This window comes from Lissotriton helveticus, chromosome 5_1 (assembly GCF_964261635.1).
Source record: "Lissotriton helveticus chromosome 5_1, aLisHel1.1, whole genome shotgun sequence".
In the NCBI taxonomy this organism is placed as follows: Eukaryota; Metazoa; Chordata; class Amphibia; order Caudata; family Salamandridae; genus Lissotriton; species Lissotriton helveticus.
In genome coordinates, this window is record NC_136065.1 from 939982093 (window position 1) to 939998162 (window position 16070).

The 16070-nt window shown below is 43.5% G+C and overlaps 1 protein-coding gene across 7 annotated transcripts in view; it reads left to right on the forward strand.

The window, feature by feature from the left end:
* The window catches only part of CC2D2B (coiled-coil and C2 domain containing 2B), a 1917855-nt gene that overhangs the window by 1618938 nt on the left and 282847 nt on the right, over positions 1 to 16070 (forward strand). The window lies entirely within an intron of this gene.

Consider the following 16070-nt stretch of genomic DNA (forward strand, 5'->3'; position numbering starts at 1 on the left):
AGTTACAATAGATTAATTATTAGAAAGATCAGTGTATCACCAAATCCCTTCACACATTATTATTGCAATGAAAAATGTGTCTATGTGCTCTTTTATGTATTTTAGCATCTTCTAATATGACGCTGGGTTTTGAATACCCTTCATACAGTTTGATCGTTAATAATAGACTGAACACATTGAAAAGCAAAGGAAATGGGAGTACTTACAATTTTATAAACCTATGAATATGTTAATGGAATCAAATATGTTTTAAAAACAATTTTGCTCAAGTGAGGCTCATTGTCTGCACTTTCCCTTAATCACACTCAAAAAATGCAAGTGAATTTGCACTTATGAAACTTTTAGACTCTGAAGATCTGGTTCAGTGGTTCTTAAACTGTGGTCTGGGGAACCCTGAGGGCTGCATAGCTTACTGTGGAGGTCTGTGACTTCTTAGAAAATTAAATAATTTAAACAGATTATAAGGTATATTTAAATGAAGAAGCATAATTTAAAGCTGAAAAATATAAAACATTTTGTAAATGTGAAGGAATTTGAAATTGGAGGCAAAAATGTAGCTTATATCGTCAGATTGATTTATGGGAGTAGTTAAGTGCAAACAGAATATAGCATGGACAATGAGTGGCTAAATTAAATTTAGAAAAGCTACAACCTTGTCACTAAAATAAAAATTCGGATTTTTTATATTTGTGATTTAAATATTTTATAATTTTCTGTATTTTTTTGATCGATGCTTGTTTTTGTATTTTTTGTTTATTGTGTTGCAGTTTAAATAATTTAAAATTCTTATTCAGAGGTCCCTGGCTTCCAGTAATAACTCAGTTGGGGTCCTCAGATTCCAATAATGATTCAAAGGTGGTCCCCAGGTGCCAGTAATGATAAAGTGGGGGTCCACAGAAGTCAAAAGGTTAAGAATCACTGATGTACTTAAAAACACAGGTGTGAATGTGCGATACATGGTGTTATGTACCCAAAGACCTCTGCTGGGTCATCTCCTTCATATGTTATTAACATTAATGATTTGTTCATGGAACACAAACAGCTAGATCCCAACACCACTCCTATAACACTCCACCTTAAAATTCCAACACTGCCGCCCTTCGAAAAAAACTCACTTGTTGCTAATAATCACAGTCATTTCATATACACTTCTGCGTTCACTTTCTAATTTCTAGAACAATTTGTGGTCGACAACTGCAAAATAAGCAGGTTCCCACATGGCTCTCTCTTTCAGCTACTTTTGTCTGATATGTCCCTCTTCCACTGACTGACGATTTGGTGCGCATTTTATGTGTATGTAGACTAAAAATTGGAGGGCTGAACTTTATATATAGAATTCAGCATACCTTTTTAGTTCTCGGCTCTAGAGGGCGTGCATGCACTGTCTGGAAGGGACAATGCTGTATTTACTGTTGTGTGCTACAGCCCACCCATAGATTTGCCATTAAGTGGCTACCACCTTGCTCCCTTATTCCTTCTCCCCTTTTGTCAATGGCATGCATGCGTCATGCCTATTGAAGAGTTTAGCCCTATGCAAGAGCAGTGGCCACCTACACCTAAGCCTACACAGCGGCCATTCTAAGGCAGTGTTTCGGACTACATTTTTTTCATTATGTGCGCATTTCAGAAGAGCTACTGTTTTTACACGCTCCTGCTTGTACTGCTGTATCCTGCCTGCTTTATATAAAAAAGTCACTTACCACATAGCGCTACTGTTTTTAATCGCTCCTGCCACTGTATTGCGCCTGCTTTTTTGCTTTGTTGTTGTAGAAATGTACCATCTATTCATACTGCCTCTTCTGTTTTCTACTTCTTTTCTCAAGCGCATGAGTGACTTTACTAGATTTTGGTACTCCACGCATAGTCACTTTCACTGATTATATTTTTCCTTCTGATGATGCTGTATCCTGGTTTGAGCTGAAAGTGTGGTTTGTCCCATGTGAGTTGGCACTCTAAAGTAGCAGCATTCCAATTATTAGAGGCACTACATTTCCCCCTCTATCTCTTGCTATTTTAAAAGGCAAAAAAGACTACGTAACAGCTGAGAGCAAAAATCCTGTAATGATGCTATTTCGAAGAGAATGTTTTATTCAATATGTGGGTTTCAGCCCGCCCATAGGCTTCTCCTTTGCTGGCGTCATTGTCGCTCTCATATTCTTTCTCCCCATTTGTCCATGGCATGCATGCGTCATGGCTCTTCTTGTGTTTAACCCTCTGGAGAGTATGGACCAAGTACTAGTATCCATTTTATGACCATTTTAGGACCTACTTTGTTCTTTGTTTTTGAACACTTCACATGAACACTCGTGTTTTCACTCGCTCCATTCTCTGTTTGCTGTTGCCTCTTTCAGTATTCTCTCAAGGGTTCTGTTTCTGTGATTGGCTGACTCTGAAGCTAGACAACTGTGTCCAAAGCTCAGTGGCAGGCTCAACATCCTGTGATTCTGAGCAAATCCTGGCCTGTTTTATACTTGCAATGTTTGCTGCTTGAGACCGCCCATATTTATTTTCGGCCAACTGTGCAGTGGAAAAGCATACCTCCTATGCATCCTTTTATAAACACCGGGAGAGCATGTGGCACGACAACTTGAGCAGTAGACTTTGCAGCTGGGGAACCGGATTTAAGTCTTGGTGCTGGCTCAACATCTTATGGTTCTGGGCAAATCACTTTCTTCATTCCAAAAAAGGAAAGAATGCAACTGGTGCTCATGTACAGCGCTCCGCTAGCTTTGGTTTGCATTTGCGCTATATAAAACTACAAAAAAGGTGGTTGCTTGCTGAATACTCTGGAATGCTTTTTAGGTCTCGGCCTTCGCAACGCGCATGCTTTGCAAAGGAAAAAGACCTTTTCCCAGTGCAAAGGCTTTTCAGCCAAGCACGTGCACACGTTCCATTGCCTTCAATAGCATCGTGTGCACGTCAGGAGATTCACTCGCGGCCCATCTGGTCGCAATTATCGCTCCCGCGAGTGATTCGACCCCGCCCCGTGAGGCGCTAGTGTTTGTTGCTTGTTTTTTCAAGCATTGGCTGCGCGTGCACACTACTCCCACTTCTCTCCCTCCCCCACCACATATCGCGCCTCGAGGCCGCTCGCGAGGCCAATGCTTGTTTTCCTTTGGAATTATTAAAATTGCGTTCCCGCCCGCGTTCTTGTATTTTTAACTCACTTCCTACTGAGCCTACAAGCAATAGAGCGCACCATCCCTTAGCACTTCCTGTGCTCACTTCTCCCATTGGCGGAGTCCAGCAGCTCTGAAGGGCCCATTTCCTCGCCTCCTTGTGCTTGAATCCTTTGGTTCCGCCCAGGCCCATGGGACATTGTTCGGGTTATCTTCGGCGGATACGAGGGGCGGCGGTTCCTCCACCAGGACTATCAGTATTGATCCCTTCTGCCAAGGGGGTCAGTGATCCCGACTGTTGTTGTTTTTGTGTACACTAAGCACTGTGCATCCCAAATAACTTTCAGGGCTGTGGGTCGAAAGTCGGGGCATGCCTCGTGGTAATTTTGTATGTAGGTCGAACTTTACCCAATGGCGTCAGAGCCTCTTTACAATAGAACGAAGTCAGTTACATAAGGAGTGAAAGTTTTATAGGTACTTATGGTGGAATTTACATATTAACGAGTGACGGATACACGCCCGATTATAAAAACGAAAGGTGGCACAACTAGGGAAACAAATTACAGAATACATATTTTCAAAACTGAGCTCACATGAATGCCATGTAGACACGAGGCTCATGGCCTGTGTGGAATTATTCATAGAAGTGTCTTTGGAAGAGAAGAGTTTTAAGAATGGTTTTAAAATTCCGGACAGAGGCGGTGGCCCCATATGTAAGACAGGTAGTAAGTACTGGCTGTGCAACAAAGGGTTGCAAGTAATGGCAGGTGGAGGATGTTTGAGGGTGTTGGGCGTGTGGTGTTTAAAGTGTGTTGTTTCTGGTATTTAAAGCTGTCATTACCAGGAGACATGTAACACCACGCGACCTGACTATCGTCATCGCCCCTCCCCCTCCTCATGCGGCCTCACTGTCACGTTCCTTCCACCTCTCGCCCACATTACTTGAGCCGCCCCCAATCCATCTGTGCCCTCCCTGTGTTTAAAATTGCATTTAAGACCCACCTTGTACAATTACTGAATGACTTTAGTTAACGTTATTATCCTCACATTCACCCTTTCCTGCCTCAGCCTCTGCAAATGTTGATAAAATACCGCTATGATGCGCCTATGTCAACTATGCGAATGCTTGTTTTCTACTTGGCATGTTCACGCCAGTGTAACAAACCCAAGTCACCCCATTACCAAAGATGCTGCGAGGGTTGAAAGCCTAGTGATAAGCTGGACATCCGGCTCACTTCACCATTCATTCACTCACTCATCCATAGTTCTGCCGAAGGAGTTCACTCCACTGTGCGCCTCCCATGACGGGCAGACACAAAAGTTGTTTCTATGTCTTAGCCCCCCCCAACCCCGCCATTCTCCCAAGGTAACCTCTCTCATGTCTTCAGACACACAGATAAGGCCAGGGAGAGCGTCAGACAATGAGGGGGGGGTCTTTGATGGCAATGTGGCCCCATGGCACAGGGCGGGCCTTCCTCTGTCTGGCAAACACTTCCATGTCTCGGGTCCGCGGGACGCCTGTGCCTGCACCCCTGCAGCCAACGAGACCCCCACCAGGGCCCCTCACGGCAGGCATCTCAGATGTCAGGGTTATGGCATCGTCGGGCCCTACGGGGCCACAGAGGTCCTCAAACACCAGGATCCATCTTAAAATACCCATGGGGCGCAGACTCCTTTCACCCAATGGCCTGTTAGCAACCCCGCTGTGCACTCAAGGCGGCCGCCTTACGGCACTCGGCTAGGTCTTAGAACAGGCCTCGGACCCAAATACACACTTATTCATTCATTATATAATGAAGTGCTCCATCCACAGGGCGGACAACACCTCTAGGGGTGCGCAAACTTGGAAAGTCGGACAACTCCGAACGTCACTTGACTTTTTTAAAGTTGAGCAGTAAACAGCTACCCCGTGAACCTCTCTACCCCGCCAGCACGACCCCCAGTCCTTGCCTGTCACCCCCAGTGAAAGGCCCCCTGCCCAGCTCCCCTCACACACAGCGCTCCCTGGTGGCCGTTTCCGGTACCCTGGGACAGCAAAAGACCGTCTAGGTAGACTGGTCCCCTTCCACCTGTGGTTCGAGCACAGCTTGCATTGTGGGTGTTTAATTGCCACTTCATGGTTCTGGGACCCCGGTGCTACTGCACCTGCTGCACTAATAGTCTCTAGGAGAGGTGTATAGGGCGTTAAGGCAATTGTCCTGGTGCAGGCAATGAGTCCGTCCACTGGTTGAGCTGCAGAGTACATTATTGGACCATTAACTCTGTTAGGGCCCTTGGTGCCAGTGCACCTGCTGCACAATTGTCCCCCCCCCCCCATGACGCTATGCTTGGCAGACGTTCCTTACCTTATGCAAGGGCAAGAACAGTATATATTTAGCAAATTTTGTGTGGCGGTGAAAGCCATTTTTAGATTTCAGTTAGCCCCTTGACATTAGTACGTTTAATGGTGTCATGTGTACAAAACACCGCTCGACCCCTATGTGCGCGAGCCTCTCCGCTACCGCTCACCAGGTGCTCCCCACCCCCATTTTCCTACACAACTTTGAAAGCATTTTTTTATTTAGGAAAGCAGAAATAACTGACATTGCCAACACATTTCCGTGTTTCGTCTTGGGGTACCTCATATGCAATATAAAACCAGCATTTAAAATACAATAGCTTTAGAGGGCAAGATGGCGGCCAGTACGCTGGCCGTGTGAGCTGGTCCTAGCGCTTCTCCCCCTGTGTTGGGCTGCCAACTTTCTGCGCTACAGCATGGCTTATGGCACATACCTGATTTTACTACGTCTGCATCCTGGGGAAAAGAGATGATCCGCTGGCTGCTTAGAAACTACTGCAGCTTCTCAAAAAGGAACCGCACGATGCAGCATCTCTTATCTGTTGGAGTGCTGAGTACTCGCCACTGTAATCGGCACTATCCTGATTCCATGAGCGGCGCAGCGATGCCGCCAAAGGGACAAACAAAGAATCCTCGAGCTGCAGAAAAACAAAAATGATGTCTGCAGCCCCCCGTGTCTCCCTCGGTCCAAACAACGCTGCTATCAGGTGAAAAGCTCAAGGGGAGCCGGGCGGAGGCTGCGATTGGCAAAAATCCCACGAAGACCCTCAAACCTCTCCCGGTCCCGGTGCCAACGTTCTTCAAACCTCGGCTAAATACAAGCATCAAAAAGCCCTTACAGAGCCCGGGCATAGAGAGCTCTTCTCGTATATCTATGTCTCCTTCAGTGCCTGTGTCTGGTAAGACAAAAACGATTTCTTTATCAGCAAATACAGCTTCTGTGTCAAATGACTCGGTTGGTGGGGCTCCTACAATTCCGGTTGAGCAATTGGAGCAGGAGGGGGTGTTGGTAGAGATTGCTACAGGGAGCACTCAGCATTTGGAACCGTTTCTTACTTTGGGCTTACAACCCAGTGGGATGCTGGGAGTTGTAGTCCCTATTGATTCAGTATCCAGCACACTCTCAGTAGCCCTCCCCCCCCTCAACTCTCTGCCTTACCGAACTCAGAGTGTGACACCGATGGAGATAACTTCTTTTCCCTCTCGGAGCATACAGGCTCTTCAGTTGATGATGAGGGGCTGGATAAAGATTGGACTGATGACGAGGGGAGTGAGTCAGGGGGCTGGCGTACAAGTGATGCGCTGAGCTCGGTTGCCATATCTAACGGGCTATCAACGGTTCGATAGGCGCCTCAAGACCTTGGGTCAGACATTGGCTCCCTAGCCTGGGACTACTCTTTCTCTGCTCAACCCAATGTACAAGGCGGATTTCAAGATCCAGTTCCTATTGCTCAGGAGTCCAACTCTGGTATGCTCCCAGGCGAAATGACACTGGCTATAATTTATCAAACGATTATGGCCCACCGGGAGGAAACCCGCCAAGAAAGTGCCCGTGCCCAGGGAGCGTGCCGCAGAGTCCAAAACTCGCTGCGCAGAGTAATAAAAACCTGCACGGACATTGCGTCCAGGGTCACAGAGACTGAAACTCGGATTTCTACCTTGGAAAACGACCTAGTGACCCAAAAATCCACCATAGACGCAATCCAATCTCAGCGGGTTGATATTCAAGGAAAATTGGTCGACATGGAAAATCGCGCACGCAGAAACAATCTGCGAATTCTGGGGGTTCCTGAGGGCACGGAAGGGTCAGACATTCGTCAGTTTGTGGTCGATCTATTTACAGAGGCGTTTCCTGAGGTCAAGGAATGGGACTGGCATTTAGAGATTCAACGTGCCCATCGCTTCCCCTTCAAACCTAAACAACAACGGCAGGGCCAAACTGACAATAAACCTCGTGCTATTTTGATTTGCCTGCACAATTTTCTAGCCAGAGAAAGGATCTATGATCTAGCCAGGCCTGACAGGCAAAGGTCAGGAAAAGGCTGTCAGTTTTTCGTTAGGCCGGATTTCTGTCCGGCCACGGTGGAACGGAGGTGGCTCCTCCGTCAGTTGATTGCCCCACTTCAGGCTAAGGGGGCACAGGTTTTTTTGCTTTTTCCTTCTAAGCTCAAAATTATCCATCAAGGTCAGACTAGATTTTTTGAATCTGAAATTCAGGCAAAGGCATTCTTGGACACTTTATAACTTAATTTAATCGCATGTATGTGCTTGATGTCAATTTCATATGTCTTATCTTTTCCCACCATTGATTAATTGGGGAGATGCTCTTTCAAGGGATGTATTTTTTTCTCTGTCTGTATGCATGATTTATTTTGCTGTCTTTTTTTCATCTCTGGCGGGCTTATCCCATAGGGTGTTTGTTTTTTCTTTTACTTTATAGTTGGCAGCGACTTTCAGGGGGGGTCCTGCTCATACCAGCTCTTCCGTCACTAGGACCTAGGTCTTGTTGCCTAGTTGTGTGGGTGGTGGGTTGTGGGGGGGGGGTTGCATGTTGGGGTGGGGGGTTGGGGTGGTTGGGGGGAGGGCGCATCTAAAAAAACTGCTTGACAAAATGTCCTTTTAACATGGTTTCTATGGTCTTATGTTGAGATTTGTTGTTCTATAAAAGACTTAATGGCATCAGGTAGTGTACGGCTAGCTTCATGGAATGTGTGTGGCCTGAATAATGGGAGGAAGCGGGCGCTATTCTCACGTGTGATTCAGGCTCTTCATTTTGAGGTTCTGTGCCTACAGGAAACCCATGTTCCCTGGACCAACAGAGATTATTTAAGAATTCCTGGGTTTGAATTAATAGCTTCTTCTCGCCAGACCTCAATGATAAGGGGGTGGCCATATTAATCAAACAAGGGCTTGGTTCTTGTTTGAGGACCAGTCAGGATGCCGCTGGGAGATGGGCCATTGCAGAGCTTCTGATTAACGGTACACCTTTGACAATCTGTACTGTATATAACTCTAACCTGATGACCCAGCTGTTTTAGACTATTTGAATATTGAATTGGCTTTATGGCCTCATCCTATCTGTTTTTGCGGCAACTTTAATATTAATTTATTAGCCAACTTTGATCTGTTGGGAGGGGAGAAATATGCAGGCCAGAAACCCAGGTTCTTTAGGGCATTGCAGGCTTTGATTCAAGAACATTATATGATCGATCTTTGGTCCCATCACTGTAAGAATTTTGATGGCTTTACATACTTCTCTGCTCCCCACAAAAAAATGGTCCGCTTAGATTATTGCTTTATTTCAGATCAACTTGCAGATACTACCACTATCTCAATCTCCCCAAGAATTATTTCAGACCATCACTTGTTGATTATCGACTGTATTGTGAGTCATACTATAAAAACTCCCAGACTTTGGACGTTTGAGAGAAAATTGCTCTTAGAAAACGCATATTTAGACCACATGAGACCATGGCTATCAGAATTTCTAAATATAAACAGAGGCTCAGCGTCTAGTAATATTGTATGGGATTCACTGAAGGCGGCAATTCGGGGAGAGACTAAAAGCTTTTCATTCTCCCGTCAAAAGTTAATTCAGGAACAAACTAATGCGCGTATCAAGGAATTATCCCGTGCGGAGCTACACCTTATAAAGGTAATCAAGGACGGCGGCGATATAGCCCAAGTCCAATTACAAGTCGCACGTACTAAAGCCTCCCTGCTTGAGTTCTTTGGCCATGACCTTGCCGCTAAGTATTTACAATTTCGCTCGTCAATGTTTGAATGTAGTGAAAAATCCGGCAGGGTCCTTGCAAATCGCATTATAAAGATTCAGGATCCCCAGGGCTTTATTCAAGATACTCCTGAAGAGGTTATGAGGGTTTTTTTTCTGAATTTTATCAGTCTTTATATACAGAGAAAGTCTGCAAATCTAATATAGCCCGTGAATTTGGAACCTTTATGGAAGGGGTCAACACAGCAAAGATCTCGGACCATCAGAACGCCATCCTTGCCGCACCCATAGAGTGGGAAGAAGTTGAAGTAGCATTAAATACTCTGGCTAAAGGCAAGGCGTCCGGTCCGGATTTGATACCTTTGGAATTTTATTCTGTATTTCGGTCAGAGATTCGGAAAGATCTCATAACAACTCTTAGGGACACTCAGCTTGGTATCATTCCAGACTCTTGGCGGTATACAACAATTATTTTGTTAAAAAAAAAGATAAGCCAGAGCTGGATCCTGCTTCGTTTCGCCCGATATCTCTGATCAATACCGACAGCAAAATCTTCTAAAAAATCTTGGCAACGAGACTGGCCTCAGTGATATCCACACTGGTATCAATTCGCCAGCATGATTTCATCCCTGGCATAGATACGGCCGACCATGTTCGGCGTGTTATAGCCTTGTTGGACTGGGCTCAGGTGTCACAATCTCCCCTCTGTGCGATCCTGTCGGACGCCGAAAAGGCGTTCGACAGGGTCGCCTGGGGATACTTGTGGAAGGTCCTATATTGGAAGGGGTTTTGTCCTAAGTTTATACAGGCTCTTCAGTCACTCTACATTGCCCCCCATGCAACCTTATCTATATCAGGGACGCTCTCAAGACCATTTGCAATTAGCAGGGGCACCAGACAGGGTTGCCCCTGTTCGCCCCTGCTATTCGCGCTCTATATAGATCCGTTTATTCACAAAGTAGAGCTTTCATTATATATACACCGTTGGTTAAGATTAATGCGTACGAATTCAAAGCTCTAGCGTATGCCGACGATGTTCTTGTTTATTTCAGGGATGTGGCAACCTCATTCGCAGCCATCAAGAATCTGGCGGACTCGTTTGGTCATTTTTCTGGTTATAAACTTAACGCTCAGAAAACTCAGGTTGTTCAATCTACGGCAATGGGCCCCTCTGATGCACCAGTTGTACAAAGTGCGACCTATTTGGGCATTAAAATCACAGCTGCAGTCAAAAACCTAGCAGAAATGAATATTCAGCCTATGATTAACACGGTTAATTCTACTTTGTGCCGGCTGGATAACTTACATTTATCTATATTTGGTAGAAGGAATGTACTAAAGATGCTGATCTTACCAAAATTCTGATACGTATTCAGGACTATACCGCTGGAATTTGCTCAGACTAGCCTTGCACGTGCGGCAAGATGTTGTGATAGGTTTTTGTGGGGGCTATCGGCAACCCCGTAGGGCAGCAAAATGGATGCATTTACCGATGGATAGGGGTGGCTGGTCAGTACCGAACTTGGTGCTCTACAACTGGGCAGCCCTACTTCATTACTTATTATACACCCTTATGAGCTGCTAGGTTATTTCCCTCTGTTTTCCAAGATCAGATTACAATAAGGTGGAGACTGCATGGTATTTTGCTATTGGGGGATTTATTTCACGAGGGTGATTTGGCTTCCTTTGAATTTTTAAAAGATAAGTTTGCTATAAGGACACATCAGTTTTTTAAGTATCTACAGATACGAAGCTTTCTCGATAGGCGTCTTCTTAATGTCCCTCTGGCGTTTGTCAAAATTCCATTAATGGAGCTGATAATGAGAAAGGCGCGTATCGGCTCCCTATATCAAAATCTAATAGCAGGTCTCCCAGATGATCTTTTGCTTCAGAATACCAAATTGGATAGTAAGTTTGGGAAAACTGGTATAGATATTTGTGCTGCAATGGAACTATCCAACTCAGTGCTAATTTCCGGGAGCCTTCGCTCCCAAAGTTACATGGCTTTATTGGACTTATATTACACACCGGCCAAAATTTCTAAATGGGGTGGCAGTGGTGGTCAGGGGTGCCCAAGGTGCGGTTTAATAGCAGCCAACGACGTACATATGTTTTTCTCCTGCCCCAAATTGGCCTTATTTCTTCGGGATGTTGAATCATTTATTAAAGTCTGTCTTAATATTCCGGTGGTTCTATCTCCTGAATTAGTAATAACTGGTTGTGAAACGGATTGTGTCTTGGGATAGAACGTCTCATGTATCTGCTCTATTATGTATTATAATGTCATTAATACGGCTGTGTATAACATCCGAATGGATCAGTCCAGCACCTCCAACCTTCATGAACTGGCGAGCAAGAATTTTAGCTCACCATAACCTGGAATCAGTTGTGTTTTCAAGAGGGGGGAGGAAGAGGCGGGAGAAAGGCTTAAAAATATGGGCTCCTTTCGCGCAATGGCTGAATAATTGAACAGTAAGAAATGTTATTGTACAGAGTGAATTATCAGCCCCCACGGGACAGGGGGGATTATCTTAAAATATAGCTTTCTGTTTTTTCTCCCTCGCTTTTTTTCGTTCCCTCCTATGGTGTTGGCTCTCTTCTCTTTTGTATCTCGTTGATGCATTATATTATACGTCTACCTGCAATTTTCTAATGCCATGATTTAGTTTATCGAAAATGTCATCCTGTATAACTTGTCAAGCTGATCAATAAAAAAAATGCAATAGCTTTAAACGTTATGCACGGGTGCCCGTGAGTCCTGGAAACTATAGTATCCAGCCAACGCGGTAATACATCATCTGTAATGTGTACAACACTTGCGGCCAACAGAGATGGATTACAAAAAGCATTTGAAAAGCCAATATGCCTTCCTTTCATTTTCTACCCAGAGTTACAATTTGTAAAATTCAACAGTGATGAACAGTGTCGACAGTGTTTTCTTTATCTCCACACGCTGTTGTTTGAATGCAGCTGCACGTTTGCTTTGCCATTAACAGCAAAGATAAAACAAAAGCATACAGTGGCGCTTTTGAGTATGTAGCTGCTGCAGCATTACAAATGTCTTTCAAATACGAACGTGCGCATCGCGCTGAAAGCAATACACATAATTTACGGCTACCTGCAGCCACGTTGTCAAAACGTTAACAATTATTTCTATCCATATCATTTATTGACTTTACATGCGCTCGATGTCTTCAGCGGGAAGAACGTTAACAAACTTTATCACAGGGATATTTTAAAATTGGCATTTTTAGCTCAAACACATAAAACACAGAACCTTCGATGTTGCATTGCTCTTACTGCTTACGTCAGCCCCCCCCCCCCCCTCGAATACCATACTTTAACTCAAAGACAATTCGCCAAATCCTGCAGAGCGATTCCTTCATTTCAAACTGCCTACAGACACATTCACACTCTAAACAACTACATTTCGCTACATCCACCTAGACATCTGTAGGTTACTGGCGCCACCTACATTTACATATTAGACGGGATGAAAGGAGCCACCAATTCACAGGATCAACCGTCTGCCATCTTTACAAAAAACAGTGCTAGTAACACCTCACTGTTAATGTTGGCGCTACCTTACGGAACAATATATATTATGGTAGTTCAATATATGCTATTAAGTGTATGTTAAATGCTTTAACCTCTAAGCTCATAAACAAACTAGTAGAGTAGGTTTAATATAAATACATATTTTTGGAAACAAAAGATTAAGCAGGTCAGCTTTTAATTAGTAACTCATAAGAGTACATACATACTATTACAATTATCATGCATTACATTGCTTTGCTAATTAAACACATAGCAAATCTCCATAGCTACCACTACGGCAACTTTCAATAAAAGTTGTATACAACCTATCACCTACATTCAACTACCCCTCTAATAACACTCTTCACAAACTACACTAACCCTCTTCTACACCTATACTTCCCCAACTCTACACTTCTACAAATCTAATCCTTTAATACCCCTTTTCCACTCTAACACTCTTCTACCCCTCCTCAAAAACTCTACTATCGCTCTAACCATCTTAAGACCCTCATCTACCCTTCTAACCCTATACCCAGCTACCTCTTTACTACCATTCTAGTACTGCAATACCCCTCTAACACTCCACTAACCCTATAGCCCTCTACTATCCCTCTTCTAACACTCTACTATGGTATAACCCTCTACCCTTATACCCTCTTCTAACCCTATAGTACCCCTCAACCCTTCTACCACAACCATATAATTACATGACACATATTAATAAAAAATTAAAAACCACAAACACAACACATAACACAACTCACTACACAAAAAATACATATAAAAAATAACTCATTCAAAAAAGCGAGACCTATTGGCTATGACAATGCTTGTTTAAAATGGACATGATCTTTTAATTTGTTGTAACGATTTTGCAATAAAAAGATTATCACACACCCAGTTAATTCACATGTTGACACCCAGAGTCATTCTACACATCTACAGGCTCAGGTTTAATGCTTTTTTACTTCACTTTCAGCCATGCTGAACAGCAAACATGCTGCTATTTAACATGGCTAAAGGCATTAACATTAACCGTGCCAATAGCTCCCGGATTGCAGAGACCTTTTGGCTTTACCAATGCTTGTTTCAAACAGTGCTTAATAGTGGCACCCAAGTATCACATAAAGATAATTGCATGAATATTTTTCTGTGAACATTTGCAGCTATCTCAGTAATTTGTGTAATCATTTTCGGAGTATCAGCTGATTACAATGCAAGTAAAGTGTAATTTGCTATTCCATTAACTTTTGTGGTTTCATGCTGGAGCCTCCCCATTGTGGTATTCCTGAATCTTCTGATTCTTATCTGGAGTTTTTGTTCCGGAGGTTGGTCCTGATAAAACCAATTATGTCCTCATCACTTATTCTTTGCCTCCAGAAAAAAGATGATTGATAGAATGCTCGAATTAGTCTAATCCATTGGTTGTTATTAGTATGGGCTACATTGGACCCCCAGCATCTTTGTAATCACTGTACCACTACAGAGAGAGATTAGTTATATGCTCTGTGAAGAACAAAGAGTTATGGGTGCATAAGTGTGAGTAACCCAAAGTGAGATATGTATACCTAGACATGAGTAAACACAAGGAGATGATGGACGGAGCGCTGAAACTTTTCAGTCACAGATCTGGATTGAGTAACCGCTACAACACAAGGGGGCCCCTGAAGGCGGTTGGCAGGAAGTTCGGAGAGGGGAGAGAACCAAAACAACAGTCTAGAAAGTCCCGAGCTGCCTGGAAACTAATTTAGAAGTGCTAACAAAGTCATTGATACTATAAAACTTGCTAGGCAAACAGACAAATTCCCCCAAACGAATAAGTAAAAAGGAATAGAGAAAAAAAAAAAATATATATATATATATATATTTATTATTTATAGAATTTTATCAACATTCATAAAAGAGACATATGACATGATATAATATCAGCATACATAGATATATATGAGGTCCCACATTTACACACTCAATACAAACTAACAACCACAAATACATACATACTCATACACTCTCCACACTGAAGGAAGATTCACAAGTTGTGATATAATCAAAATTCAAATTTGTTCACATTCATGATACAAAATACAGAATAGGCATCAAATAGTCAGTAGCCATTACTGTGTCTTCTTTTTATATAAGGTGGAAACAAAAGGAGGCAGGAGGTTCTCCAGCACCAACGCGCGTTTCGGTGTCGAACCCGATATGGGTCAGACCTTCATCAGGGCGGTCAAATCAAATGTGGGACCCAAGAATAGATGCGTCTGGAAGGATAATGGAATGAAATAAGCAATAAATATTATACAACCAAAATAGTATCAACATAACTCAGGGAGGTTACTGTTCCTGGATATAATACATGTGAGAGGGGGAATTAGACGTTTGTAGCGTGATGATAAAGGTCATTAACATAGACTAGACTCGTTAAAGTCAAAGGGAGGGGTGTGCGCAAGAAAAATAGGCAGAGGTAAACAGAAGCATACAGGGAAGGTCCCACAGATGAAGGACTTACAGGTTGATAAAAATTCACCAAATATTCCCATAGTGCGAAAAAGAACTGAGTATGGTGATAATAGTAGATTAATAGAATTACATAATACAATGCAAGATATATCTGAATTGGGGGCATCTAAGTAGATCAGTAGGAGTAAAAGGGTAGATTGACAAAAGGCTTAACACACAAGATCTAAAGGAATAAGGGATATGAAGTGAGAATGTATAAGGACAGAAGTCTCAGGGATAGATAGACCAATCCCAAAATCAAATACAATGATATTGGGCTTACCGGGAAACTTAGATAAATACAGTTGAAGGGTAGGCATACAAGATGGTCATCCGACTCAACTTGAATAGTGGTTCAAATGCGGAAGGATAGTTTTTGAAGTAGGTCCAATCTCCAAGGGAAAAGCTCTGAAAGAACTGAAACAGGGCTGCAAAAAATTGGAGCGCAGCTGGTGGCGGGAGTTTTGCCCCTTTGCCAAGTCGGCACTTCGTACTGCTCTGAGGGAATATTATTCTGCCATCAGGAAAGCTAAAAGTAATTACTTTGCTGGGAGGATCACTAAGGCTAATAACAACAGCAGGGACATTTTTGCCATTGTTAAGAGCTTCCTTTCCCCCTGTGCAGAGCAAACAACGCTACCTTCCTCGGTTCAATGGTGTGAGGTCTTGTCTTCCTTTTTTATTGATAAAATAGCTGGGATTCAGGATAGCCTGGGTGCTGCTCTTTCCGATCAGAAGAGTGCTTCCCCGGCATTCCCGCTGGCCCTTAGCCCTCCGGCCACTCAGTTCAGGCATTTTTTACCGGCGGCTGAGCCGGATATTCTAGCTGTTTTGAAATCCT